The following is an 11,234-nucleotide window of genomic DNA, read 5'->3' as shown; positions in this document are numbered from 1 at the left end:
ATACTTCAAAAACAGCATCAATAAGTGATTAACATAGGGGGGATCAAAATAAAATAAATAAATAAAATAAGAATCAACCAGCCACCCTCCTCCCCTGACAAGTCCCTTCATAAGTAAAGAACAGTCCCTAAAGTGCGGTGAGGTTTGCGGGCCGTGAACGGCTTGTTTCTCCTCTGACACGTCACATACCTGTGTTCGGATGGCTCGGCTGTTCAGGTACTTCTGGGCAGTCCACACGCCAAGAAGAGGATATTATTGGAGCCGACATATCCGTCGCCGGTAAGCCTTATCTTGTGCCACGAAGCACTATGGCCGCCGTATTGCTGCTGCTGGTTGAAATCTGTACTCACACCGCGTGCTGAATGATTTATTTTGCTTGCACAAAACTATTTTTAGTTGCAAATGCGAGTGTTGTGACGGACGGAGTAAAATGTCTGCCACACTGCCGACATTTTACTCCGTCCGTCACCGCACACTGCTTGATTGCGTTATCAAAACATGCTGCTATTATTCGGCCTTGCTTTTCACTTTTTCCACCGAATACTGAATGTGTGTTTTTTGCAATATTCGGCCGAATATATTTGGTTACCAAATATTCGGTGCATCCCTACTTTTGGATCATTCATCAGATGCAACAGGTCTCAGGGTGAAGGTCAAAGGTGTCTTGCTCAGAGTCACTTTGGCAGTTTGGCAGAACATGACTGTTGTCTGTTGTCAGCTTCTGCTCTGCTGTTTGCTGTCCTCACTCTGTGTGGTGTGTGTGTGCTTATGTTGAGGTCAGACCTGACACAGAGGCTGCAGCATCATAATAAATGACAACAAAACGTTAGAAAGTCTCAGTAAAAGAACTGATAATGTCAGAGCGAGGGTTGCAGCAATATACTGGCTTTAAGGTATACCGTGATATAAAGTTGACAGTTATCATACTGTATACATTTGCTTATCTAGGATATTTAAAAAACTGCAACTGGACCGAGAATCTCACCTTTATTTTAGTTATTTTTATCAACAAAATGGTTTCAAGTTTCAATTATAGTAATAAAACGTTTGTTCCATTTTTGTTCCGTTAAAGGTTTTTCTGACTCATAATAATATAAAGTCTGTAATACCGTGAAACTGCAATATTTTCTGAGACGGTCATTGTATCGTGTTGTACCGTTGCTCTCTAAAGGACAGTCTCTACCGGAGAGTAAAACCTGTGAAATTTGTTTCTACGGACCGATACTGTATTTTCAAGGCTGTAGTCATCTATCAGTCAATCTAAATTATTTAATATAAACACATGAAATAAAACTAAATTAATATTAATTTTGAGATCAGGTTGATGCTGCTGCTGTTCTAAAGGTATATTTAACTGCGGGTAACCGTAGCAACAGTACATCTGACTGGAGATGTTGACCTTTATCGACAGTTAAACTTTACACTGTAAAAATATCATGATTGGTCTCATCTTTTTGTTGTTGACATTGTATCAGCACAATAATGCACTCTGAGCTGTTCTGATAACTGCAATTTTTTAAAAATTATTTAGGGACTGTACACGTCAAGTCTTTAATCGCCTTGGAAACGTAAGGTTGGGCGCTGGGCGCTACTTGTCCATGGGTCAGATGTAAAGCTCTGGGTAGCCCTGCACTAAAATGAACTTCTCCAGCTTTAACACAGACTGATGTTTACGGAAGAAGGGGACGGTATCTGTCGGCTGTGGTTGGTTGTTCCTCGTCACATGACATGCAGTGTGTGCTGCCAAAAGCTGATCTTTGATCTTTGTTTATCTCAAGGCGCAGTTGTCGCGCCCTGAAAAATAGGCATGTGCATTACATTGACAACATTGAAAACAATGCGTTTGAGGGCACATGTGTACCGGCCCTTAGCCTGTTTTGTAAAGCGCTGCAGCAAATGATTATTTTGATTGTCAATTAATCCGTCAGTTATTTTGTTGATTAATTGATTAGTTGATTGGTTTATAAAATGTCTAAAAAAAGGTGAAAATTTTCAGTCAGTGTTTCCCAAAGCCCAAGATGTCCTCAGAGGTCTTTTTTTGTTGTCAACCCCAAAGATATTCACTTTACTGTCGCATAGGGAGTAAAGAAACAAGAAAGTATTCACCTTTATGAAGCTGGGAACAGAGGATATTGTCTTTTATTTAATAACTCAAATTAATGGGTGATTAGTTTAATAGTTGACAATAGGGATGCATAATAATATTGGCCGTGGTATCGGCCAACATGCTTTTTCTTAATTTGCACAATGAATGAATATTACTTACATACATTGAAAAGTGTTTGATAAGGAAAAATATGGATATATATCAATATCAATATGGGTTATCAGACAGATTACTTGCTATATATCAGATATTGACACCTAATTAATTGCGGCTTGAGTCTACAGGTAATACATTACTGCCAGACATGCCAAAAATTATCAGTAAAATTTCCCAGCGTCCAATGCAACTAAATCTAAGTGCTTATTTTATCTCTCTGACAGTCCAAAACTCAGTATATCAGTTTACTGTAATGCATGACCTCACATTTAAGAAAGGGAACTTAAAGGGATAGTGCACCCAAAAATGAAAATTCAGCCATTATCTACTCACCGATATGCCGAGGGAGGCTCTGGTGAAGTTTTAGAGTCCTCACATCACTTGCAGAGATCCCAGGGGGGAGTGGGTAGCAGCACAACTCCACCTGCAGAGCTACAGGCTACAATGAGGCTAAAAACAGAGTTCAAATGATGTTTTTCCAAACAACTTTTTATGTCGGGGCTTCAGAACACTTGGAACACTATGGACGAGCAGTACGGAGATATTTTGTGGTTTCAATTATGTGTTTTTGGACGTTTGAATCTGGGGCGCCGTCAGCCTGCATTAGGTGGAGTTGTGTTGCTACCCCCTCTCCCCTTGGATCTCCGCAAGTGTTGTGAGGACTCTAAAACTTCTTCATTTTTGGGTGCATTATCCCTTTAATAACTAACGGCATATTCGCTTAAAAATGACATGAACTAATTGTTTCAGCTCTACTTTGCCCCTGTATTGCCCTGTGTTTTAATTTTGTAGACACTTGTAAGCTATCACAGTTAGTTTGACTAATAAACTTGGCACCTTAAACCATTTTAGTTTAATATTGTAGTAAAATAATTTAATTTCTGATATTTTACTCCTGAGGAAAAGAGAGACACTTGATAAAAGTCTGAAAAGACGATGAAATGACTCACTAAGGATGTGGTGTATTTTTTGGAGTACAGTACAACAGCAGCCGGGACAGACCTGTCTGTCAGGTAGACAGTGCAGCAGCAGTGACAAGTACAATTACTCCAAATCGCGACACTTTAATCAGCTTGTCGATTCTGCTGAAGCCTCTCGCTGTCCAGCTCCTCCCGCTCCCATGTAATCTGTCCACCTCTTCAATTCAGCTCAGCCCGTCTCCTCCAGCAGCTCCTTGTTGGCTTTGTGAGGCTCGGAGAATGGAGGAGTTGAGGCTGGCTAATGGTTTTACTGGGGGTCTTTGTGTTTCGGTATGTGCTGCTGGCTGTAAGCCTTCTTCTGAGGGGAGGAGGGCTCCACGCTCTTTTATACACAAGAAATAAACAGGTTTTGATATACTGGCTGCACACCGTACCCTCAGGAGAAACTTATTGTGTTTTCATTCATGTCATGTGTCCGTCTTGTTTCGTGCAACCCACTCGTGATATTTCTTGTTGCTGACTCATGCTTTGTTAAAGCCTAATAGCAGTGTGTGCCCCCTCAACTTTTTATGTGCATGTGCTGAAACTGATATATTTTATTTGCAGTTCTGCAGCTCTGACAAAGATATTTGTGTTGGTGAAGACAGACAGACTTTGACCTTATCTACTATCCTCCAGAGGTGGCAGACCTGAACTACATTTGTGGTCAGAAACATTATCAACGTTTTATTCCTCATGAGAAATCTCATTTTTAGGAGAAAGAACACATTTTTTTCCAGTGTGAACAGGGTCTTGGATCGACTTTTTTTCTCTGACTGGACTCTGCAGGGTGTTCCAGGTTTTTCATTATTGTTCATTCATAAATCACAATGGAGTACCAGGTTAATTACAACATATTTGAGCTTGATATTAAAATCAATCTACTAATATGTGCTTACTTGTAATGTAAATAACTTAGTAACATCTATCAATCTGTCATTTTCATTTATGGCTCAGACCTTGGATTATGCTCTTGTACAGAACAATTTAAAGCCGCTACAAGGAACTTTTAACTGGATATGCAAAAGTCTCGTTTCTGCTGATGTCTGTGCGTGACCTACAACAGCAAATGAGACCATCGGCGTGAAGATAAGCTATTTCTATATAGTGTATATCCATACCTTTAGGAAACTGTCTCCGGGTCCGCCCCAGGTCGCTTCCAGGACGAAACGATTTACGGCACTCAGACGGCACACGTCATCTTACCTAGCTGCTTACATTTATAGTGACTCTTATAAATAGTCGCTATTCCTCCTCCTCGACCCGACGTCCGCGGGGAGTTAAAATAGCAGCAATCATCGGGTAAAAGTTCTGTGAAAGCACTGGACTCACCAACAGTCAGCCACGTCTCAGTCACACAGAGAAAATCCAATCCTCTGGAAGTCAGGAAATCCATCAGGATAAACGTTTTGTTCGCTAGCGATCTAGCATTTACCAGCCCAATCCTGGCAGGAGCCGGCGGGTCCATGGCATTAGCTGTCCAGGGAGCCACACACAGAGGCCGCAGGTTGTGCATATTCACCCCGCGTCAGTGGGGACGAGGAGAGCAGGGGCCGCGGGGCTGGAACACCTCATCCGGGCCGATGAAAGGTACCAGCCAGGTGTTGACAGGGTCCAGCGAGTGCCGAGAAATAAAGAGGCAAGGCACCGCTCCATACTCAGTCCAAGAAGCCGTGGAAGTGCTCGCCAAACAGGCCTTCAGCCTTACCAGCTGACCGCTGCGTTTACCCCAGCGGCAGTGGCGCTTACGCCGGAGAGGTAGAGCTGGGGCGCGGCAGAGGTGAGCTGGGATCCCCGATAGGAGCGGGGGCAAATTTTCCCCGTCTTGTTGTTTCATTCATCCCCAAAACAAACGCGAGCCAGGTAAGCGTCTTTACGACAATACACGCTAGAGCTCATGGGAAATGTAGGCTTCATTCCGGCAAAACACTACCGCTTTTGTCCACAGGGTCGCCAAAATCAACTCAAAATTAAAGTTCCTTGTAGGGGCTTTAAACATGGGTAAGAGTAGAAAGAAGAATATTCCTTAACCTCAGTATTTTTCAACTTGGACCCTATTTTCCCGTGTTTTGGGATCAAATAGAAACAAGCGTTTTTGATGGCAGCAGTAAAACAGGCTGCAGTGTAACCACTCTGAGCATTTGGCACCCTCAGTATACATCAGTACACAAAAATGCTCTATTTTACCACTGATAGGCTCAGATTATTATTATAAGTGTCTGACATTATAGAAAGGATCCCCACAGAGATAGACCTTTTTGCGAAAGACTAAGGGTGCTTTCACGCCTGCCCTGTTTTGTTCGGTTCAGTCAAACTCAAGTTCGTTTGCCCCCTAAGTGTGGTTCATTTGAGCAGGTGTGAACACAGCAATCACACTCAGGTGTGCACCAAAACAACCGGACCGAGAAGTTCTTGAAGAGGTGGTCTCGGTCCAGTTACAAACGAAGCCTGGTGCGGTTCGTTTGTGGTGAGAACATGCTCCAACCTGGATGTGAACCAACTGCAGTCACATGACACATTGTTTGGGTTAAACATGAGCATGTTACAGTGCTGCAGGATTATTAATGTGCACCTCCTCCTGTACTGCCTTAATATGCACATTCAGCACATCCAATGCATCAGAACATTATTTTCGAGGCTTTGGAGAGCGATGAGAGCCTCCGTCTGTTTATGATTTTTTGCCTGGCATAGGTCCGGCGTGGGGGTCTTGTAGGCAAAGAGGCTCGCCGGGCCTGTAGCATTGTAGGGGAAACACTGCGATCAAAATCCTAAACAATCAATCATCGATAATCGAAAATCGATGCCCATCCCTAGTCTGCGAGCTGAGCTGCAGCTAACATTAGCTCAACTTGTTTCACTCCTAACTTAGATCCTCCTTCATCGGGTTAACCCTTTAAAACCGGCGGGAGCGCCCGCGATCTATTTGCATATTGATTTTTAAATGCCGGTAGAATTGCAACCAAATAAGATAGAGCAATAATTCTTTTTGCATTTAAAACCGGAGGAGTTACTCTAACTTAACATGCATTCATCATGTCCCAGAGTGCTGTTTCCTTGCACTGACAGGTTTGTAGAAAAACAGAAAAAGCGCTAAGAACAAAAACATTATAATTCTGATCGCGGGTATTCACAGCACTTCCTATATTGGACTAAACGTCATCATGTTGTGAGCATGAACTGTCACGTTATTTTCTTGCGTGTCTTTCTCGCGACACTACCCGCGGCAACAAGGAGTGACGTCATTTCCCGGGAAATTCCTCTCTTTCTTCCGCGGTAAATATTTCTCTCAGCTTGCAGTCACACACTCGCTCTCGCTCTCGTTTTGTATTTTACTCTTTCACAACAACACTTAGACACACACACACACACACACACACACACACACACACACACACACACCAGACACTCACCACACACTCGCACACATATATTTATGGAACCGCAACAACCCGGACGCGCGAAACGGCTTTTCTCCCGGCGCGAAGCTTTCAAGCTAATTACAGCGTCGGATGAAGATTCAGTCCACTCATCTGGTCCGGATTCTGCCGACAGTGGAGATGACGCCGACCTCATCCAAGGGAGAGATCCCTCCTATGACATGTATGTATATATTCATGAAATATTGTTTGTTTTTGAGTTAGAGTAAAGTAAAGAAAATATATATGCAACACAACTGAAAGCATTTTGCACTAAATACACACCATTATTGTATTACTCTCATGTTGAACACATCTAACACACTGTGTAACATCTGTATGCAGAGTTGACGGTGATGAGGAGGAGGAAGTGGGGGGGTCTCCTCGCCCTGCACCCCGGAGGGAGGCAGAGGGGGAGGAAGGAGTCGGTCTCCAGCAAACAGAGGCTCCAGGTCAGAGACATTCCCTGGTGATGCAGCTGGCTGGAGAACCAAAAAGGAGCCTGACATCTTGCCACATGCCCTACCACATTTTCTGCCCAAAAGGAGGCCAGGTGTGCAGCCACCCCTATCACAGTATGTGGACAATCCCTCTCCATCTGAGCTGTTCAGGATGTACTTTCACCGGGTTGCCATCAAAACACTGTGTGCCAACACCAATAAAAATGCAGCACAAATATTGCTCATCGTGGACAGGAACTGTCACAAGACCTATCACAGCTCCCCTGGTGCTATTGAAAAGTAATGTTTGACTTTGAACTTGGAACTTTGGTTGTTCTATTGTAAGTAGTTTATTTTGATGTACATGTTGTAGTTTTGCTAATTGTGCACAATGTGCATTTAACTTTCGTTTTTGTCACATTTTATAAAAATGAGTGTATCTCAAAAATTAAGTTATGAAAACACTCAAAATAAATTTTCTGTGGTTTGAAAGGATTTTGTGCAACTTTTTTACATTTACAATTTAGAGGGATACAGCCATGATATTTCTGTATTTAGAAAAATATGTGTAAAAACAAAAACGATTTTCATTTTTTTAGTGGTTTATTGCACTTTTTAGCAATTTCTTTCATTAGTATGGACATATGTCCACACATATTATTAAAATTTGGGATTTAAGGGTTGTATTGGTGTATAGCATATTAAAATACTCCAAAAAATGGCCCTACAGCAGGTAAAATTGTAAAGATATGCTCTGGCGGACTTGTTCTATGGTAGGTCATAAAGGGTTAATAGATACAGTTTCGATCAAGTTCTAAAAAGTGATGGTAACCTGACTTGAATCAGTAATGTTTTAATGTCTGCCCATCTGCTTATGAAAACATCTAGTGACACTTGGTAACTGTTAATGAAAACAGAACTGGTTATAGAGGTTAAGCATTTGGGACATTTGAGGACAAATAAATATGTGTGATTTTGCAACCACTGGGTTAGATTTCCCTCCAGTTGTATTCACATATTCAAGACACTATCAAAGGTGTACAGCTGAATTTGAATGTGTTTTCAAATTGAACTTTGGACAGCACCAGAGGATTGTCCTCATGTGTCTATAAATTGGTGTGCTTTTCTTTGTATGTTTGTTTAGAGACCAGATTAACATTCATATGTGAATGAATAAGTATAATAAAACACAGAGTTGCATTAAGACAGTGTCCTTTGACCCTTGCCTGTCTGCTGGTTTGCTATGGAAGACTGCCATGAACAATAGTCTGTCCAAAGCTCAAACTTCGGCTTGAGGTTCTGGCAAAACAATTCTTTCACACAGTCGATGGGTAGAGCCTAACTGTTGAGCCACGCAGCCCGCAGTAGTACGTGAGTCATTGAATCTTTTTCCAATCATTTCTTTTGGTTCATTGTGAAGTTTTTGAGCTTGTGAATGACATGTGGTTGGCGAAATGTTTAACTGTGGAGTTTCACATTAAAAACAGACTGAATTTTAATTTAGTTTAACCAAATAAAGTCTGATTTGGGCAATTCTGAGAAGATATTCAGGTGTTAACTGTCAACCAGCCTGTAGACAGTTTTTTTTTTAAAACCATAATTGTTTCTATTATTGTGCATCTCGAGATGATTCTCTTAACAGTCTAATTTTCTGACTTAGAACCAGTCTGTAAAATTCACCCCTCCTTCAGTGTAGTTGCTTGTTTTATTGGCCTTGATCTGGTTTATTAGCTCTTAAAGTTCAGTTGTCATGGGCAGGAAAACATTTTCATTTACCGTAGCAGTGGATTTATCTGATAGCTTTATCCATGGTCACTCACAAACAAGGTAACGGCAGAATAATGAGTGTGAGTAGATAGCAAAATATGGGCTAACAGGACAGTTTTGTCTACCGGTCAGAGGCCTATCAAATCAGGCCTTCAGATCTGTTTGAAGCTGCAAAGCCAAAAAAACAAGGTGAATTTTATGTATCGGACAAAGTCTACCATCTCAAAGTTGCTTAAATTAATATGAATGTATTTTAACCCCCTATAGCCAGGAATTTTTCTTCTTTCATGGTGTCTCTAATAGGAAATGTGGACCTACATTACAGTTAAAGGAGGAATAGACAAATACTGGACTGGAAGGTAGACAGAGTCTTCTACAGTCATTGCCAGTTGCTGTTGACAGAAAGCTTATTTTTGTTGAATTTTATTAGGTGTTCTGTCCCTTACTGTTCAAACAACGTATACTGCTGCTTTAAATAGTTCAGGGGGTCTAGAGCTTTGAGTATGATTAAGTCACATCATCTAAATACTTGCATTAGTGAGCTACTTGTTGTGGTAGAGTTTGAACTGTAGGTGGTCAGTCTCAGTGGATGTCTTCCAGACTTAAATCTGATAGTGAAAACTGTTTGTGAGCTGATATAAGCTGCATCCCAATGCAGGGGCTGAATTTACCCTTTGCTAAGTCCCTCCCCTGGACGCAGCATCAGGTCGACTCAGACCAGGGTCCGCTCCATTGTTTCAGATTTCCTTCATTTTCAGGCTGGTTTTGTGGATTTGGAGCTAAATGTTGTGCCTGGGGCACGTCGTGTATTAATGACACTCGTTACCTGGAGAGGTTGGAAAAAGATATACGTTTCTTCCCTGTTCCAAAACCAAAATCAAACCCTGAAAAGTGTAGGGTTAGCTAGCTAGCTAGCTACTGCAGATATAGCCTACTGAATGTATACACATGCTGCTTTTGAACCAGTGAAGGGAAGCAGGGAAACTTTGCTGATATTCAACAAGCTGTGTGTCATCACATTGTGTGCAGATTAATGTTGTTTAATTTCAGCTGGAGATCACTGCCCGTCTGGCGGCGGAGGTCCAGGTGCTGGCAGAGACACGGGGGCGAAGCCAAACCCCGTTCATCTGCACACACTGTGATGCCACAGAGCTGGTTCAATATCAGCAAAGTTTCCTTTCATATTCATTGTCTTGTGTGGCGATCAGCAGTGGTGTCGTGGTTCACTTTTACACTGTGATCTGTAGCCTATAGTTCGGCTTTAGCTTCTAACTATCTTTGTCTTTTGAACCTGTTGTTGCTGCTGAGTCAGTTTGACATCCTGGATATATCCTTCAAACACAGACTGTAGACCCCTCTGTCTGCTTCTCTCTGGAATCACTCTTTCATTTCTCCAATAATATGATAATATTTCTTCAGGGAGTGCAGTTAGTTACAGTGTGGGCTCCATGCTTACTCCGACAGCTTGTCAGACCATCACAAAGGGGCGGGGCTTAGTGAAAGGTCACTTTATACCTTGAACTTGAACCGTACAGCCTCAGAGACCAAGACTAATGATGTGTTCAGTTGTTCAAAAGTTTCCAAGTCACTAGGAAGTTGTTTCCAAAGAAGGAAACTAGGACCATGATAGCTGAGTTTACAGTACAAGCTGTGATGTTTAATATCAATACATGATGGACAGCTGACAAACAGTGTATTAAGTGAACAGCAAATATCCTGTATCTATGTAAATGTATCTGTAATTTCCGGTGATTATCAAGTTTGAGCAGGTTATGTGCATAATGTGGCCATGTGATGAGCATACAGTCATTTGTGGGACACTGCGAGGCTGCAAGGGTTGTAATGATAGTGATTTGCATGGTACTATAACCATGTCAGATAGTATCGCGGTTTCATTGTATCATGGTATTACAAACTTTAAATTATTATCAATCAGAATGACCCTTAAAGGAAGGAGAATTAATTTTTGGTTAAAAAAAAAACGTTTTATTAGAATAATAGTCATAATAAGTCTCCCCTTTGAAAATAACTCCGTCCAGTTGCATATTCTTTTTCAATATTGTAGATAAGCAAATGTACGCAGCATGATAGACGTCCCTTTTTTTATCACGGTATACCTTGAAACCAGTATATTATGGAGTTAGATTTGTCTCATTAATACCTGTAAATACACAGTGGGTGATCTACAAATATTTCTTGATCTGCACACGTTTCATAATTATGTGTGTGAACAGATCGACAATCTGTGTAAATGTGTAATCTGTAAATATAAAACACATTCCACAAATACAAAAAATATCTGTGAATACATTAAATTAATTTGCAAATAAATGAAAAGCATTTGTGAATATCTTCCTAACATTTACAACTTTCGAACAGGCATTTGTGA

At 41.3% G+C, this 11,234-nt stretch overlaps 1 protein-coding gene across 5 annotated transcripts in view; it reads left to right on the top strand.

Moving 5' to 3' along the window:
• Window positions 1-11,234, top strand: part of esr2b (estrogen receptor 2b) — a 49,087-nt gene that overhangs the window by 5,995 nt on the left and 31,858 nt on the right. The window contains exon 1 of one of the 5 annotated variants that reach the window (XM_050062375.1): window positions 8,384-8,449. The exons of 2 other annotated variants lie outside the window; for them this stretch is intronic. The gene's annotated coding sequence lies outside the window, so the exon portion shown is untranslated. Of the gene's footprint in view, window positions 1-8,383; window positions 8,450-9,181; window positions 9,205-11,234 lie in introns of those variants that run through there. 2 more of the 5 variants (XM_050062376.1, XM_050062377.1) reach the window with 2 other exon arrangements.

The sequence above is a fragment of the Epinephelus moara genome, chromosome 14 (genome assembly GCF_006386435.1).
Source record: "Epinephelus moara isolate mb chromosome 14, YSFRI_EMoa_1.0, whole genome shotgun sequence".
NCBI classification, from domain to species: domain Eukaryota; kingdom Metazoa; phylum Chordata; class Actinopteri; order Perciformes; family Serranidae; genus Epinephelus; species Epinephelus moara.
Note: the sequence above shows the minus strand (reverse complement) of the source record. Positions and strands in the feature narration are given on the sequence as shown.